This window comes from Ochotona princeps, chromosome 19 (genome assembly GCF_030435755.1).
Source record: "Ochotona princeps isolate mOchPri1 chromosome 19, mOchPri1.hap1, whole genome shotgun sequence".
In the NCBI taxonomy this organism is placed as follows: domain Eukaryota; kingdom Metazoa; phylum Chordata; class Mammalia; order Lagomorpha; family Ochotonidae; genus Ochotona; species Ochotona princeps.
Genome location: NC_080850.1, coordinates 12,979,340 through 12,998,029, shown reverse-complemented (window position 1 = coordinate 12,998,029; position 18,690 = coordinate 12,979,340). Strand labels below are relative to the sequence as shown.

At 41.3% G+C, this 18,690-nt stretch overlaps 1 pseudogene; it reads left to right on the top strand.

Annotated features, from left to right (window-relative positions):
• Nucleotides 1-7,340: 7,340 nt before the first annotated feature.
• Nucleotides 7,341-8,541, top strand: LOC101518306 (spermine synthase-like; annotated as a pseudogene).
• Nucleotides 8,542-18,690: the final 10,149 nt, after the last annotated feature.

The window sequence follows — 18,690 nt, the reverse complement described above, 5'->3', positions numbered from 1 at the left end:
TTTTCTAACCTAAAGAAGGTTGCCTAATTTGTGTCTGCTGGGCATTAGCAACTTGGTTCAGTATCTGCCACGTAGGCTTTATTCTGTCAGTGTTTATATTAGATACTTGAGTGAAAGAATGAGTGAACAAGGAGTTAACGAGATAGCTTGTGAAGCAGGAACCCTGGTCAACACTCTTTGTTTTTAGTTTCCATTTTGTTTTCTGTGTGCTCTCAAGACTGTGTGAAGGGGGTTGGTGGGTGGCAGTTGCTGAAAGTAAATCTGAGTTTTTATTCCAATTAAGCAAGTCTTTGAACACAAGAAAGAGCAAAACGACTCTTTTGATGTGAGAAGGAAAATGGCCATCAAGCTGAAAGAGGCAATGAAAGCACTCATTATTAATTCTGAAGTAGATTTTGGAACTCAGAGACAGTGTTGTATTTTGTTTATCTGTTACGCTGCATGCCACACAAAGTTCTGATACTTTATTTGCATGATTGCCTCTCACTCGAGGCTTTGAGCAAAAACGCTGTCTTCCTCCACTTTGGATCTCCTGTAACATGTAATATATGATGGGTGCTTGATAAACTTTTATTAAGGAACAATACTGGCAGGTGATAATTGGGGATAAATTGAAAATACACAGATAAATTGGAAACATGGAGAAGTGACTGAGTATTTTTTTCGGGGAAAAGCAGAAGCTGAAGTAGGTGCCAGTTTTAATTGAACCCTTCATCCTATTTTGGTGAAGAGTGGACATTGAGAATTGGATGTAACTTACTTGGTAATGTATATTTGTGGGCTTTGGATTAAAATTAGTGTTAAAATATGAGAGAATATGTGGTATATAATTTAACAGAAACACCAATGCTATTTTTTTAATTTGTGCTTATGGAAGAATTTCACATATATTAGAATACAGATTTAGGATCTTAGGCTTTCTTAAAGCAAGGGACAGTAATTAAGGAACAGAGGAAACATGAAACATGCAATCATTTAGCAGGGTTGGCATGGAGATTCAAGAGAAACCAGCTTCACAATACAGCTGCAGTATCTGTTAGCCCTGCTCACTTGTCTTCATCAGTCTGTGGTCTCTCCTCTTCATTCTGATTTAGAATCCACCAGGAGTAATTCTACCATAACATTTCACAAGCACAGGAAGTCTGGCGCAGGGTCTGTATAAGGCCTATGAAATTGTTTGATCTGTTCCTGCCATGGCAACTGCAAGTGGAACTCAAAATTCCTTAAATTTATAGCAGACCAATGTTTTAAAATTTTATTTTGTGTGGCCCACAATAATACTGTAAACGTCCAAACTGCCCTTTGGTTAAAACAAAGAAAGAAGGTTTGGCACATATTTTTCACCTTCTCCTGAAGCCTGGATCAGCTGTCATATCTACTGGAAGCTTCATCCACTCACCTGGGTTCATTCTGTTCAGCCTGAGCATGTGAGTCTTCTTTGTTCATAGTTATCATTTACTGATCATTGTCCCTCCCTCCCTTCAAAAATGTCTCTCTATTTGAAACTTCAAGGGTCAGATTGAATCTGCTGAAAGGTTTCTTATGTTGGAATAGTCTATAGACAATATGCTTTCTAAATTCTTAAAGATTCTAGATGTGCTAGTAATTCTTCCATCATCATGATTTCTGAATTTTCCAACTCCTTCCTTTTCAAGAATCTTGTCTTGCACTTTAACACAGTCATATCCTTGCAGCTTTTCATTAAGCTTTATACTGTGAGATCATCTGAAATTTTTTCTCATTCATAATCTGTATTATGAGCTTCTTGTCCTATGTTACCTCATCATTTTTCAAACCCATCTCATCGGTCAGGCACAATTTTTTTTTCATTTCATACCAGTATATTTCATTTCAATATCAAATTTTCATTGTCACTCTTCACCCTCATTCTTGATTTAGCCTGGATTGTATCATCTACTCATGAAACATATGTGTTTAAACCTTGTACTAACACTTCAGGGTTTAACCACTGCTTGGGTTTAACCAGTCTTGCACATGTTGGCAAGATCAGGATCACTCTTTTTTTTAAGATTTATTTATTCTTATTGCAAAGTCAAATATGCAGAGAGGAGGAGAGACAGAGAGGAAGATCTTCCTTCCGATGATTCACTCCCCAAGTGAGCCACAACAGCTGGTGCTGCGCCGATCTGAAGCCAGGAGCAAGGAACTTCTTCCAGATCTCCAGTGTGGGTGCTGGGTCCCACGGCTTTTTGCCACCCTTGACTTCTTTCCCAGGCCACAAGCAGGGAGCTGGATGGGAAGCAGGACTGCTGGGATTAGAACCCGTGCCCACATGGGATCCCGGGGCTTTCAAGGCGAGGACTTTAGCTGCTAGGCCACTGCACTGGACCCCAGAATCATTCTTAACCTTCAAGTGGTTTGACATTCAGTTATTTTTCTCATCTGGTTCATAATTGAATCTTGTTCTTTTCTTGCACAAATGATCAGTTGTGCTGAGATAATTTCTGAGAAACGGTTTTATCATCTTTATAAATATTAAATATCTTTCAGATTCCTATCCTATTTAGATAAAATTTCCTTTTACTTGCCCTGTGTTTTATTTAAAACTTCATTCCCAGAGAAATCTGACTTCTCACTGCTAAGTATATGGATTTTTTCTTGCCTGGGAAACTAATGAATTCAGGTTTGATACTTCTTGTGTTTTTGAGTTATTCTGTTGAGGGTCCATCACTTTCATCACTTTGCTACATATCCTCTCAATTACCTTTCCTGTTTTTCCCCCCTCATTGTGTTGACCTGCTAACACCAAGCTTTGGCTGAATCCAACTCTACTGTGCTTCTGAATCTGATTTTTTTTGTTTTATTTTTAATATTGTTTACTTGGTTGAGATGGATGCATGCCCATGTGGGCTTCTGATTAGGGTAAGGAGGATTAAGTGTGGAGGAAGGTGAGTGGTACACATGGTTCAGTATATATTTTTTCTCCTGTGTCTGTAGGGGAGAAGAGAGAGAGGGCTGCTCCTTGCTGTCAAACTACATCAGCACCCAGAGCTAGGGCACGGTCCTTCGATGATGCCCTAGAGACCCTGTTGTGAGAAAGAATGTTATGATGGTATTACTTGAATGGTTTACATAGCCCTAAAATATTGTCAGCTTTTGTTGCTACAGGGTTGAGAAAATCTTTCCAAGATGTATTCGTTGACAACATGCTGCAAAGCTTGGCCAGGAGAATTGTCCAATCTGTTCTGCTTTCCATCCTCCAGTGAGACAGTTGACATTTCCTGCTTTCCTAGATGAGCTGCCCATCATATTCCCCATGTGCGTTTAGATGTGATGTCCACTGCACAGACATCTGCCACTGAGGAGGTATCGTCCCAATATATGTACTCCAAGATCAGAACACACATCCTGTGATTTTCCCTAAGCCAAGGTATGAGTTCAACAGTCCAATCAATTAGAAAGTCCCCCAAGAAACTTCCCCTGGGGTGACCTCAGACTTGACTCATGTACACCAGCCAGAATCATGTATTGCCACACCTTCCCTGGGCAATCTCCTAACCTGGAGGCCAGGGTGCCATGTACCAGCCCAGAGTTCCCAGTTTTCCTTTCTTAGAGGAAAAAAAAAAAAGGAAGTGCACAACTATTCTGGCATGCTGGTATAGTTAGCACAAATTTGACATGAAGTAGGCACAGAATGCTTGCCAGCTATTCGCTGCTTTTCTCCCAGCAGTGGAGCACTTGCCTAGGTACAAGGCAACGTAGGAAACTGCCTATAGCTGGGGATAAATTTGAATTGTTGAATGAAACTGAAGAATGTCCAATCTATGTTGAAATCCTAACTTGAAATCCAAGACCACTTCCTTCAAGTGGGCCTATCTACATATGGGTCCTGCCTCATTTCTCTATTTCCTTTTTTGGTCTCCTTTTCATTAAAATTTCAATATAACTTTTATCATCTTTCTGATTAGAGGATAACATGGTTTACTGAGCAGGTACAAGGCCTTAAATCTAAGTAGTCCTGTTCTGACATCTGCCAGTCTACCTAAAACTATACCTTTAAATGTTGCCTTTGTTATTAGCAATGAAATTGCTATGCTTCTCTCTAAGGCCAAATTCGGCACCTGTGCTATAGCAATTTATTGATCTTCCATCCTTTATCTGGTTTAATCTCATCAGCATGCAAATGTGCTGTAATTTCTTGCATATTAAAAAGACATTTTCTAGCTTCATACTTTGTAGTCTCTGTCCCATTTTTCTGCCCAGTTGCTCCCGCATTATTTCCAAAAAACACAAAGCAGCTTTTGCCCCCACCACTCCACTGATATTGTGCATAGAACATCACCAATGATCTTTCAAGTTCTGTGGCCACATCTTGGTCCTATTTGTCTTGACCACAGCTCCTATTGAAATATAAAATCTGGGGCCTAGTGGCATGGCCTAGCGGCTAAAGTCCTCACCTTGAACGTACCGGGATCCCATATGGGCGCCGGTTCTAATTCCAGCAGCCCCACTTCCCATCCAGCTCCCTGCTTGTGGCCTGGGAAAGCAGTTGAGGATGGCCCAAAGCTTTGGGACCCTGCACCAGCGTGGGAGACCTGGAAGAAGTTCCTGGTTCCCGGCTTCGGATCGGCACAGCACCAGCTGTTGCAGTTCACTTGGGGAGTGAATCATCGGAAGGAAGATCTTCCTCTCTGTCTTTCCTCCTCTCAGTATATCTGACTTTGTAATAAAAAAATAAATGAATCCTTAAAAAAAAAGAAATATAAAATCTGGGATGCTGATTTCCTTTGCTAGTGTTTTTCTCATGTTCCCTTTGTCATTGGATCTCTTGCCTTTTCTATTTACTGTATTTTGGGAGTCGTCTCTCATAGACTCATGACTCACTTCAACACTGTTGGTTTCTTCTAAACTTTTATCTCCAGTTTTGGTAAATATGAACCACATGTCTGGTTGCTTTCTAAAGAAAATTTGAATGCCAAATTGTCATCTCTAGCTTAATGTGTCTATAGTTGAACTGCCAGTTCTCTCTAATTTATTTCTTCAAATCTTTTCCATATCAGAATTTTGTACGCAAGAATTTGGGGTTTGTCTGCAACTCTTACTTTTTCTTCATTCTACTTACAATGCATGAGAAAATCCATTTGCCTGTGCCTTTAATAAATCTATAGAATTCTGACAGTTTCTAAGTGCCTCCACTGCTATTTCCCTGACTCAGCGATCACAATTTCTCACCTGGATTGATGCAATAGCCTTCTAACTATTCTCCCTGCTAGGATAACATACTAATGTGCATTTGCAACTCAGCAGTCAAAATGATCGAACACATCATCTTCCAGTGAGTTATGGAGAAATGGCAGCATCAACTCAGAGCCCAAGAAAACAATCTCCAGTGGGCTTATGGAACCTTTTGATATCTGTCCTTCTGTGATCCTTCAGATTTCCCTTGTATTTTCCAGGTGTCAGCCCCACTAGAAGCTTTGCCCTTCGCTAGACATGATGAGCGTGCTTGCATCTCATGGATGGACTTGAGGTTCTCTTCCTTCTGTTTGAAACATTCCTGCTTTGGTAGTCTTACTGCTGGCTTTCTACTGGTCCTATGACTAGTTAACGTCGTCTTTGACCACCATAAATAAACTTTACTACTTCCCCATACTGCCTTTATTTTTTGTCTTTGTTTTTCTCAGTTCTCAGCTAGCACCATGTTATGTTTATCAATTTTGTTTCTACCATTTGTCTTCTAAGCAGTAAGTTTGGAGATGTGAGTTTAAAGGCATTAGAAAATTTGTGTTTACTGGTTAGCACAAAGCAAGTACTTTCTGTGTATTGTGGAAAGAGTTAATGTGTCATTGTCCTTTTTGGTGTATTGATTTTGACTTGCCAAATACCATGCATAGTTCATTATTATGTTTTTGTGATTACCTTGCTTGTCACTTCCCATGTAGTATTCTATACTATTACCCCTCAGAAATCAAGACAACAAGCATAGACACAAATCGAAAATGGTCACCATGATTTTTATTAGAGTAAGGTAAAAATGAAGATGGAGCAGTGAGCAGTAATGGCAGTTGCTAATGCCTTGAGTCATTGGGGGCTTGGCTGAGTTGGAGAAGTCTGAACAGGAGGCTGTACATGTCTCAAGACCTGAAGCTGAAGGTTTGAGGAGCAGACCAAGTTTTCCTAAGTAACTTGGAATTCTGCCCGAGTGGGTCATGAACATTCTTTGCAGGCATTCCAATTGATTTAAATGGTTGCAATTAGGGCTGAAAACCATTATTTATCTATTTCAGCATTTTAATCTGTATGCCATGTACTCATTAAAATGCATGCTTTCTATGAAGCTTACAGTCAATCTGCCCCTTGGGCTGAGAATTTGGTACTACAGTCCCTGGGCTAAGAAGCGCCCCCCCCACCCCCTTCATCTTGTGGTAACTAGGGAGGTGGCATCCTTAGCCCAGATCACAGATGGCTACTGAAAGCAATGCCATTCAGCCTTCTTAACATGACCTTGACTAGACTGCACCAGTCTCTCTCTGTGCTCCATAAATTACAGGTAATTATGAAGAAATAGGAGAGCAGCTCATTCCCTTGAGTCATCTGTGAAGTGCAACTGATTTCACTTAAGGGTGTGCAGCACTAAAGTATATTAATAGGAGCTTAATTTGTGGTAATTGAGGTAGCAATAAAGAATTATCCCTGGAATATTTTATTCCCGTGATTATCTGAGTGTTCAAACTATGGAAGTGGTTTTTTCTTTTTTTTTTTTTTTTTTTGGTCATAGCATGAAATGTCCTATTCTTTCCCAACAGGAACTTAGTGTAATTAGAGTCTGGCAGACAATACGGTTCAGCCATTTCTTCTAGCCCTTGAATGCATTTTTATTAGCTAAATTATCAAGTAACCTTATTTATTATTCTAGATAGAAGCATTTTGATCTCATTAACATGGATAATTTTCTCCAAACTTATGTAGTCACACTGCAGCCAAAGCTCCCTTTATGACAATTAAGATATACTGCTTTTTTCATCTTGTGCTCTAATATACAATTAAAATACCATTCAAATCAGTAAATTTATTAGTATATTAACACACTAATTGGATTACAAACACATCCTCTTACTTCTGAAATGTTTATGATGTAATTGACTTGTTTAAACTAATTTTCATCTCCCTGTGCAATTATAACTTGTTGTTAATTGAACTTATTTACACATGGAATACTGATACTGCTTTCCCTTGTACCAAGGATATACATCTAAAGGGCTCATCAGAGGGCTAGATATCTGGCTTTACCGTTTGAGCACCTGAAACTGCTATCAGAGGAATAGCTATTGTGTAATAGTTATTTGTTGAAAGATGTGAGATTTGGCGGTCGCCGCCACCATGCGGCCCCCGGTCTCCCGCAACCGCCTGCCCCAGGCATGGCACAGGGCCTCGCCTCACTATGGCAGCAGCATGGCACAGCACGCTCGAAGGCAGGTTCAGCGCCGAAGCTGATGGCAAGACCATTCTGAAAGGTCTCCAGTCCATTTTCCAGGGGCAAGGGATGGCAGGATCGGTGCATACCAGGAAGGACCACGGTTGCTTGGCAACCTACACCAACAAAAATGGCATCTTTGCCAATCAATTTGCGAATGTATCCCCATGGATTGTGGTTGCTGGACCTCCAGGGCTATGACGGTGATAACGCAGGGCGAAGAAGAGACTGACAGTCTTGAACAAAGTACAAGAAAGATTGAAAGCATTGAGCCAGGACAGTACTGGGCGGGTGAAGCAGTTGCCTCCCATAGTTCGAGGAGGGGCCATTGACAGACACTGGCCCACTGCCGATCGGCGCCTGGTTGAGTACGACATGGATGAAATGGCCTATGATGAAGACTCGCTTTATCAGAACATTAAAATTCTACACTCGAAACAATTTGGCAACATTCTCTTTCTTGCCGGGGATGTTAATTTGGCAGAGAGTGACTTGGCGTATACCCGGGCCATCATGGGCAGTGAAAGGAAGATTACACTGACAAGGGCATGCTGATCCTGGGCGGTGGCGTTGGAGGCATATAATGTGAAACTGTCAAGCTGAAACCAAAGATGGTCACTATGGTGGAGATTGACCAAATGCTGATTGATGGGTGTAAGAAGTACATGCGGGAGGCCAGCGGTGACGTCTTGGACAATCTCAGCGGAGACTGCTACTGTGTTCTAACAGAAGACTGTATTCCATACTGAAGAGGTACGCCAAGGAAGGGAGAGGGTTTGATTATGTGATTGACGACTGGATAGCCGTTTCCATGTCCATGTCTCCAGAAGAGGATTCCACATGGGAGTTTCTCTGGCTGATTCTTGACCTGCGGATGAAAGTGCTGAAACAGGATGGGAAGTACTTCACACAGGGGAACTGTGTCAATTTGACAGAAGCTCTGTCGCTCTACGAAGAACAGCTCGACCGCCTGTACTGGAGTTCTCGAAGGAGATCGTCTGTGTCCCTTCGTGCTTGGAATTGTGGGTGTTGTACACTGTGTGGAAGAGAGCGAAGCCTTGAAGAGTGATCCATAGCCCCCAGCGTGTCTGTTGCAGCTAGCCTTCCTGACCCACGTGCTGTACATGCCATCCAAATGAATCAGGCAGTGAATTGTGAATTTCTTCAAGTTTGCTGGTTTTCGTTATCTTTAATTTAAAAAGAAAACCAAACAATGGAAAGTGTATATTTTGATGACCTAGGGTGTTATTTTTTTTGGAAAGTCAGCGAAGGATGATTAGACAGCACAGTGGGGACTACGAAATGCACTGACCCCTAGAATGTGATTTTTGTTATTTTATTTCTGTGTGGGCTTCTTTTTTTTTTTTTAATTTTGACTTCGGTAGACTTCACATTTTCGGTATTAGAGGAATGAGCATCGTTTCATTTCAGAGGGAAGGTCTTGATTGTGTTTCTTCCCCCCCCACAAGTTAATTTAGATGTTAAAATTTGGTGCTTATAAGAGAGAATTAAAAATGCTAGTAATGCTTCAATTAAAATTACAAAAGAGACAACAAATGTGAGATTTAACTGTAACATTTTCTAGAATAAGAAACTAAGAGTTTATTTGTAATTGTTCATTTATTTATGCACATAGCATGTGAAAGAGCTGTTTTAGCATACGTGAGAACCAAGAAGGGAGGGGACAGAGCTGGTGGGGGAATAAGGGGGGTTCCCTCGCCTCTTGTGGACTAGATCAGGGAAAAGCCAGACTAGGTTGATTATTCCTACTGGTATAAACAAAATTAGAGTGGGTGAGGGTTGTTCGGGCTTAGCCACAGCATCAGCTGGCAGAAGCTGGCACTGGGGGCTAATTCTGTCAAGTCAAACCTCAGAACCACCTGGAGAGTGCATAATCTGGGAGTGGGGGTGGCCTGGGAAGGAAATAGTGGGCTCCTCCCTCTTGGGTTACCACTACCACGGGAGGGCACGAAAACTAGGACAGGGACTGGGGTGGCTAGATAGAGAGACACCCAACAACATCTGTGAGGGCTGGATAGTTGAGCTGGTTAGATGGAACAAGGCTTTAATACCCATTGACATGCATGAGATCAGAAGGGGATGTGGGACAGACTGGACTTGTCTGCAGCACATACTGGCAAACAAGGGTAGGGGGGCGGGCCTGGTGGGGGTTATTGTGGGTTGCTCCGACTAGGCTGCAGCTCTCACACTGGCTTGTGTGAGGGCCGAGTATGTGCTGGGCAGAACCAGGCTGGATTGCGGCACCCATTGGTTCCAGTGGAAGACAGGGATGGAAACAGAACCAACCCAGCAATTGCAACCACCAACTGATCAGGGCGATGGACTGTGCCAGGCCCTGTGCTTGCTAGTACATACAAGAATCTGGTCTGGGAACACCTCAGATAAAGTTTCTTTGGGGATCCCCCCAATCAAGCTTCCAGACTCAGAACACTAACCATGAAAATACAGAGGACAGAACAAGTCCATCAACCACCTCAGCTATTTGTTGGCAGTGAAAAACTGGGCAAATGGGAGACTCTATGATGGATGATGTGAATCAGTGGATTCTTCAACGACCTCGTTGTGCTTGGAGTGGTGAGATTGGCAGCAATTCACAACTGTTGAACTATCAAAACCACTTGAGCAAGACCCTTGGAGCATGCCCCACATCAGGAACCTTGGGTGGGTAGGAGACTGGGCAGGGCTTCTCCCTTAAAATCCCCTTTTACATCAGATATATGAAGGAAACAATATTGAACTAATTGTCTTACCCATCTTCCTGTAGCGCTTGAACTTTTTTACCCTAATTATGTAAAGATTGTCAATAAATAAATAAATAAATAATATATATATATATAAATATATATATATAAAGAAAGAGCTGTTTTAAAAACATATTTTTCCCTTCCTTATTTCTTTTTTAATGATTTATTTATCTGAATGGCAGAAGTCATAGGGAGGGAGAGGCAGAGGCAGAGAGAAGCCTTCCAGCTGCTGGTTCATGTCCCCAAATGGCCACAACAGTCAGGGCTGGCTGAACCAGATTGAAGCCATGAGCTTAGCACTTCGTCTGGGCATGGTAATTCCAAATGCATCATAACATCTAATGAACATGTTGTGTATTCACAGTGTAAAAATCATAGCTTGAATCTGAATCTGTGTTGCCATAGAGAGAGGTTGCTCAAACCTGTTTGCTAACAGAATTGTTTGCTGTGCTTAAAGACCTCTCACACCGATTGACCAGCAAGCAGGTTTAAATTTCATTTCCATTGTTTTTCAGGTAACATAGAGAATTACAAAAAGCAAAGATGAACACTTGTGTAACTACTCACTGGTATACAGAAAGACTATGAGTAGCATGTCTGAATGTTCTATAGTTCTCTTTTTGATGTCTCTTCTTAAAGGTCAACACTACGCTGATTTCTTTTGGAAATTGTTTTCATGCTTCTCTTTATCACTTACACCTAGGTAAGCATTCCTAAAGGATAGTACAGCTTTTTTCTATTTAACTTTTTTTATGAGTATTCTCAAGTATACTATCTTTTTCACCATATTCTTAAACTTTTTTATGTTGATCTTGTACATAACTCAGATTTATATACAAAACTTTTCATTTTTGCTACTACTAAACATTTACTTTGAACTTGGAGTTGTTGTTATCCTTAAGAACTCATCCCTTCTAAGGTCAGAATTGTGTCTCACAGAGGTCAGAATTGTGTTGATTTTTCTGTACAATGTGCATTATCATCTTTCTGAGGGTGATGCATCAGTCTTGCAGGCCTTTCCTGGATACAGTCCTTGTGTAGTGTTTTGGTCCTCGTTTTTTCCATGTTTGGACCAGATGCAATACACCATAGTCCCTCAGCCTTAGGGTTCCTGTGCTCTTTTTGTTCTCCGGGTAGATATTTTGATTGTCAATGTACGCATTCTGTTCCAGGTGTTTTGTGCTCCTCGAATAAAAATTCTGCTAATCAGACACTTCTCAGTGGTGCAACCTGAAGGCCATCTTGGTGATTTTCTCTATAGTTGGAGCTTTCACTTTGTAAAGTGATCATTCATGTCTGGTTTTACTGGCTGTCTCAACAGGCTTGGTAATATGAAGTAGTTCTCTGTGACTGACTGAATTCCCTAGATTTCTAAATTTTCCATTTCTAGTACTTGAACTTGCATGATTATTCAGGAGGTATCTTGATTTGGGTATGGTAACAATGGGTTCTGTGACTTTTATGATTTCCCAGGTAACTGTTGTAGTTTGTCTTCAGTGGTCTGCAAGACATGGGTCCTGGGTTTTCTCCTGCATAATAACAAGGAATTCTAAGGTATTTATAAGATTCAGTCCGTAACTCTGTGTCAGTAGATGTTATTCTTTCCCCTCTTTTCTGCAAATGCCCTTGAATGCCCTCTCTCCTCATTGTGCATATCTCAAGGTGCTCCTGAGATATGGAGAAAGAGTACATTTCATAGTTTGTAACTTCACCCTAGAGAGAGATCCAAGATGATGAAGAAACACATTTTTAAGCAGTACATAGTATGAGGAGGAGGAGGACAGAAAAACGTCTTCTCTAGGATAAGGCTGACATCAATAGGCAACAGTCAGCCAGGTCAAAAAATGCAGTGATGTAATGATAGAAGAGCACAGTGCCCATGTAGACACCGGGAGTGATGTTCTTAGGACATTGATCAGTGGAAAGGGAAGAAGTCAGGTGGATGTAACCTTAAGAGATCCTACAAGCTGGGGCAGTAGAGGAGTTGGTTTTGACCTGTCTGTGTGACGTATGAATCAGTTTGTTGAAAGAGTTACTTTCTTCCAAGATGTGGGGTCTGTGATGACATTCATCCCTTGACTTTTCTTGACCGTGAAAGCTGAGAGTCTGAGTTGAAGTTGTTATACTCTCTCTGAGATACAACTTTGTGTGTCGGCGTTGATGAATAATATGGCTTTCTACCCACAACCTTTAGTGCTCTGTGTGCCTTTCTTGTTACCTTTTAGGAGGCAGTAAAAAGATTCCAAGCATGGAGTGTTCTGAAAAACTCAGAGATACACTTGTTCCACGCTCCCTGCAGGAGAATCCATATTTGAGCATCTGTTCAGGTGCTTTTGCAGACTTGTTTTACTCTGCAGTTTGGGCCCAGGCTCTGAGATGCCTGACACATGAAGGGAAAGAATGAATGGTTGTTGAGCGGTTCTGATCTCAGGAGCATCCTACACCCTAAATAATCCCGTAGAGACCCTGAATCCTTGTATTTGAAATTTTATCCTAAAATTTTGTACTACCACTGAAACAGTCTATGAGTCCTTAGCCTTCTTAGCCCATTCGCTTAAAGTGTTCTCATATTTCCTGACAGGGTCCATCTGTAGGTCTGATATGAACACAACTGATTGAGGAAATTTAGGGAGAGGTTACAGAGAAGAAAAGAGTCTATGTGAGTGGTTGGATCTTGGATTTTTCCTCATCTTTTTTTGTTTACTTTGTTTGTTTAGAAATTAATTCATCTGGACCAAGTGCAGAAAAAGAAAAATCACCCATAGAACTAAAAGAATAGACAAATGACTTCCCTGTCCTTTTGGTTATGTGGAGTAGTTTCTTCAAAATTCCTTGTGTTTTGCCTCTTAATCCCTCCTTCTTCTGCATAACTCCCTGTAACTGCTGAGTTTCTGAAAATAGTTTCTGCAGTGTTGTCTCCTTCTAGAATATTGTATAATCATAAAAAAAAAATAGTGTTACCCTTTCCAGAAAGACTCCTCTCACTTGGTAATAAACAAGTGGAGTATATACTGCCCTTGTGTGCTTCTGCAGTACCTCCCTTGCAGGTCTGTTTCTCTGAATATGCCCTACACAGATAACATAGTTTCATTCCGAAGTGTAGTGACAAGTTAGACTTTTCCAGGTATCAATCCCAACATATGCACGTTTCAAGTTATGTAGGTTCTGGGTTGATAGAGGTGTTCTTGTTAAGAGAAATTTGAGCTCTTAATTCAGCATGCTTGGGTGGAGTTATGAGCTTGACATTTTATCACCCAAATGTTAACCAAAAACACCTTTAGCCTTTCAGTGTCTCTTTTCTTTTCTTTCTTTTTTTTTTTTTTTGTTGAGTCTCAGCTGCTTCATTTCTTTATTATTATTTTTTTATTTGGTAATCGTTACATAGTTGATTAGGGCACAAAGGGTCAGGGGTTACAGGAAAGTGGGTAAGAACATTTCTTCTACATTTTTTTAATGCATGTGTATCTAGGTAAGGAGGGAAATAAAGGGAGAAGCCCCACCCAACCTCCCACCCCATCCTAGGGTCATGCTCCGAGGGCACTGCTCCAGTGGTTTCGAAAGTTCAATAGTTCTGAATTGCTGCCATTCTAGCCATTCCAAGTACGATTAAATCTCTCCAGAATCCACTGGCTGACATAGTCCACTTTAGAGTCTAAATTTGCCCAGATCCTCACTGCCAACACATGGCTGGGACAGATAGATGATCGATTTGTTCTGTTCTCTGTCCTCTGTTGTGGTACCAGGTGTCCTCTGCAGGCTCCAAAGGACCGCCATTTCCTCCATGTGCACTTGGATATGCTACTTCATGTTCTGTCTGAGCCTCTGAGGGGGCTCAGCTTTTTTTTTTTTTTTAAGATTTTTTATTATTATTGGAAAGCTGGATATACAGAGAGGAGGAGAGACAGAGAGGAAGATCTTCCATCCGATGCTTCACTCCCCAAGTGAGCTGCAACAGGCCGATGTGCGCCGATCTGACGCCAGGAACCAGGAACCTCCTCCAGGTCTCCCACGTGGGTGCAGGATCCCAAAGTATTGGGCCATCCTCGACTGCTTTCCCAGGCCACAAGCAGGGAGCTGGATGGGAAGTGGAGCCGCCGGGATTAGAACCGGCACCCACATGGGATCCCCGGGGCGTTCAAGGCGAGGACTTTAGCCGCTAGGCCACGCCGCTGGGCCCGGGGGCTCAGCTTTGACACTTGCACTCCATGGTCAGACCATGGAACCTGCAATTCTCTTCATGATTGGGGTTCTGAGATCAGCAGTTCAGTTGGAGGGATCCCCAAAGAGACTTCATCTGAAGAGATGCCAAACCTTATTCTTGTGTGTGCTTGCCAGTACAGAGTCAGGCACAGTCCGTCTCCCCAGTGAGCTTATGTATATGGTGGTGGTTGGATTTGCTGGGTCGTTTCTGTTTCCAGCCCTGTCTTTCATGCAAACCAATGGGTGTTGCAGTCAAGCCCAATTCTGCCACTTCATACTGGGCCTTCACATAAACCAGTGGGAGCTTCAGCCTCACTGGGATGAAAATATCCCAAGTGGGGTGACTGGGGAGTCACCCCAACCAGGCCTGCCCCCGTCCTGGTTCCTGTGCTTGCCAGTATGTACAGCAGACTTCTTCAGTCTGTCCCACATCTCATTCAGCTCTCCTACATGTCAATGGGCATTGAAGCCTAGCTCAACCCAACCAGCCCTACTTTCCAGCCCACACACGTGCTGGCGGGTGCCGTTCTGTCTAGCCTCCCCTGCTCTGGTCCTGATTCTCATGTTCTCCAGTGGGAGTGGTAGCCCTAAGAGGGAGGTGCCCACTTTTTTCCCTACTGGGCCACTGCCACTCCCAGATCATGCTCCTTTCAGTGTTTCCTAATGGAAATAAGGCAAGATACATAAAGCATCTATCTGGTTTGTCTCCGTTGTTTGACAAGCACACAATGGTTTTCCTGAGTCTTTAGATATTCTGCAGAATCACCTTCTCCATCCCTCCACCTTGCACTAGTAGTCCTCATTACAAGTCGGTATGATCCATGATTACTTTCATTCTCAAAGCAATCCAGAATATTTCTGTTATTCACTTGGATTAATTTCCAGTTCCAAAGTCACTTCGACCTTTTTTTTTTTTTTTTTTTTTTTGTAACAGTATCTTCCCACTTCCAGATGCTATTTAATTTCCCTTTTATGCTCTGATAAACTATTGGGTACAAAGTACAAATCTATTAGGCTTCTGAAAGTTTAATCTTCAATGGGTCTCTTTTGGCAAAATGTCCCTCTAATGTGTAGTCTCATGCCTAACTTCCATTTCCTATTTATGTTGTAAAAATTTTATTTACTTGAAAGACGTTATAGGCTTCATCTGTACTCTTGAGGAACAGTGTTTTTGTTTTCTACTTAATATTTGTTGAATCATTTACCTATGAATCCTGATTGTTAGGTACACTGAAAATGTGTCACTATAACATTTTTTAAAAAGGAGGATGATGGGTGGTATCACCGTATGTATGAATAAAATGACTTAAAAGAATAACAGAAGGAAATACAGAGGTTGAAAAAAGGGAAGAAAAAGAGAGAAAGAGGGAAAGAGAGAGACACCGAAACACCAACTGAACTGTACTCACTGTTCACTCAGTAGATGCCCATGACAGCTGAGGCTGAGCCAGGCACCCAGGTTGAGGAGCTGCGTTTGTGTTTGTCCTGTGTGTTGCAGGAACTTTTCGACTTGGGCCACTTCTGCTGCCTCTCAGGTACATTAGGGTGGTGGATCTGAAGCAGAGTTGGGACTGTCAGGCATTCAGATAAAGGATGAGGATATCCCAAGTGGTAGTTTAATCGGCTGTTTGCTGACACCGCACCTTTGATTTGTAAGCACCTGTATGATTACACGGATCCCAGTTAAATTCCCCAGGTCAATTCACCTCATCATCAACTGACGGGAAACCTTGATTCCACCTGATAACCTTTACTTAAAATATAGTATTACCAAAGTCTAAAAATTAGGATACGCATAGTTGTAGGGACGTATTTTTCTACCTACTACAACTATCCTTTGGAGAAAGAGCTAGAAAAACATCATTCATCACAAATGCACTGTTTTATAAAGTGCTTGTCGTGGTCAATCTGTCCTTCAATTTCTTACATTTTAGCTTTCTAGGCGGAGAATTCACCTTAAAACTCTAAAATGTTCTAGATAGAATTTTTTGAAAAAAGAAAATTTCAGGATGACAAAGCTGAGGACAGACTTCTGGTGAAAATAGATTGGTGTAGATCTGAAATTGGCATTGGGAAGTTCCTTTTACCCTCAGGCAGATCATGCAGTTTGAAACAAATCTGTTACGCTGCAGACTTATTTATCATGTTCAACACTTCATTCAATTTGCGTTATAAGAAATTCATTTGGGGATGCTGGAGAATACCTCTCAGATGCATGCTGTTGATTAAACAGAGCAGCATGGCTGTGGACCAGAATTGGTAAAGAGTTATAGAGGGGGAAGGCAATGGGAATTGATGTGAGTAATGGTGTCTACCCATGCCTTGAAAAATCCTCTTTAAATTACACTTGTGAGTGGATGGGAGAGCAGTCTCTTGAAGCCATCATCAATCCTCTGCCCGGCCTGCAGTTCTCTTTAATACATCAGGGAACTTCCTTTTCTTGCACATCCATTCTTCTGCTGTATCGAGATGAGAAGTTATAGTCTTCGTGGTGACAGAGGGACCCGAGGGCCATTGATTCCAGAGTGAAATCAAGGACTATTTAGTCTCAAATCCTCCAGACAATTAAGCGAAGCATCTCTGGTGAAGGTTTTCTCAGTATAAGGTGTGGGCATTTGTGCTGAATTCAAATTTCTGATTTCCACTGAATGAATGTTTGATTGTTTCTCAAACAAGAGGAAAGTGTCTGTTGGTGAAGAACACACTCATTGACTTCCTTTATTGGACCTTGAAGTAGATTTTGTTGTTTAACTGCCCGGAGTTGTTTTAAAGAGAAACATTTATAATATAGTATTCTCGTAGATGCAGTAGAAGCTACTAGTTAGGAGCAAAGAATTTGGGTAATGTAGTATTTGCTAGCTTAGACAAGTAAGTCGGTTCTCTCATTTATAAAATGGGAAATCTGTTTGGAACGCATTGGGTGCTTATTAGGATTAAGTGGAGTAAGGCATGTGTAGTGCTGAATGAAGTATTTCTCTATAGCATTTTGGTATCACCATGGTCTGTTTTTTTCTTTTTTAAGATTTATTTATTTTTATCGGAAAGGCAGATTTACAGAGAGGAGAGACAGAAAGATCTTCCATCTGTTTGTTTGCTCCCTGAGTGACCACAATGGCTGGAACTGAGCCAATCAAGAAGCCAGGAGATTCTTTCGGGTCTCCCCACTTGGGTGCAGTGTCCCAAGGCCTTGGACTATCCTCCACTGATTTCCCAGGCCACCAGCAGTGAGCTGGATGGGAAGTGGAGCAGTTGGGAGATAAACTGGTGCCAATATGGGATCCTGGCACATGAAAGGTGAGGGCTTAGCCACTAGACCATTGTGCCAGGCCCCTGTTATGTTTTTAAAATCCTTTCAGGAGCCATGAAATTAATAAAACTCCATTGGAAACTGAATGTGAGAGATGGCATATAGAAGAAATGTAGCAAATTGGTGAACATGGCCACTTAGGTTAAAATTTACTTAAAATTTTTGTAACTCCTGAAATATTTAAAATTCTTTATAGTGAAAGCACTTAAAGCCTTTTTTCCTAGTTCTTTTTTTTAGATAGACATATTTTACAGGGTTAGTATCTGTGGTCAACCTACTGTGTAATAGAATGACAAAATTTCAATCCCAATTGGACATCATACAATGTATGAATATATCAAACCAGCACATGACAGCACATAAATATGTACACATTTTATGTCAGTTGATCAAAGTTAAATAAGTTACTTAAGACACTTCGTAAATGTGACAACAATATGTCAGCAACTTTGACTCTCAGTTCATTGCCCCTTTTTCAGCACTGTCTTGTAGTGGAGTCTTTTGTAATTGTTTCCCAGCCAGATTTCAGGAGGTGATTAGTTCCACCTAAACCCCACACTGTAAAATGAGAATATTTATATCTACAATGTAAGGATAGATAGTAAGAGAGTAAACACCTCTGAAATACCTGGGGCTTAGAAACTATAGTTACGGAATATGTTGTAAAAATGTGTTCTCTCAAACAAACAAAATGCGTTCTCATCTACTGCTATCCTTCAAGTTATTTTATTTTTTCTAGAATTACCTGCTTCTTTCTCCTTAGTAGTGAAAACCAGCCTTATTTCTCTCCTTATTTTGCAAAGCCCCATATGATCACCTGTATTAAGGTTTAACAGGGCATAGGGGAAAAGAAAAGACATTCTGTTGTCCAACTATATAAATAGGAAATCTATTTTTGCTATGCCAAGTAAAAAATTCTTAGAATGTGTTGTCTCACAGAAACAATTGTGCAAATTGTGATCAAATTCTGTGAAGCAGTATTG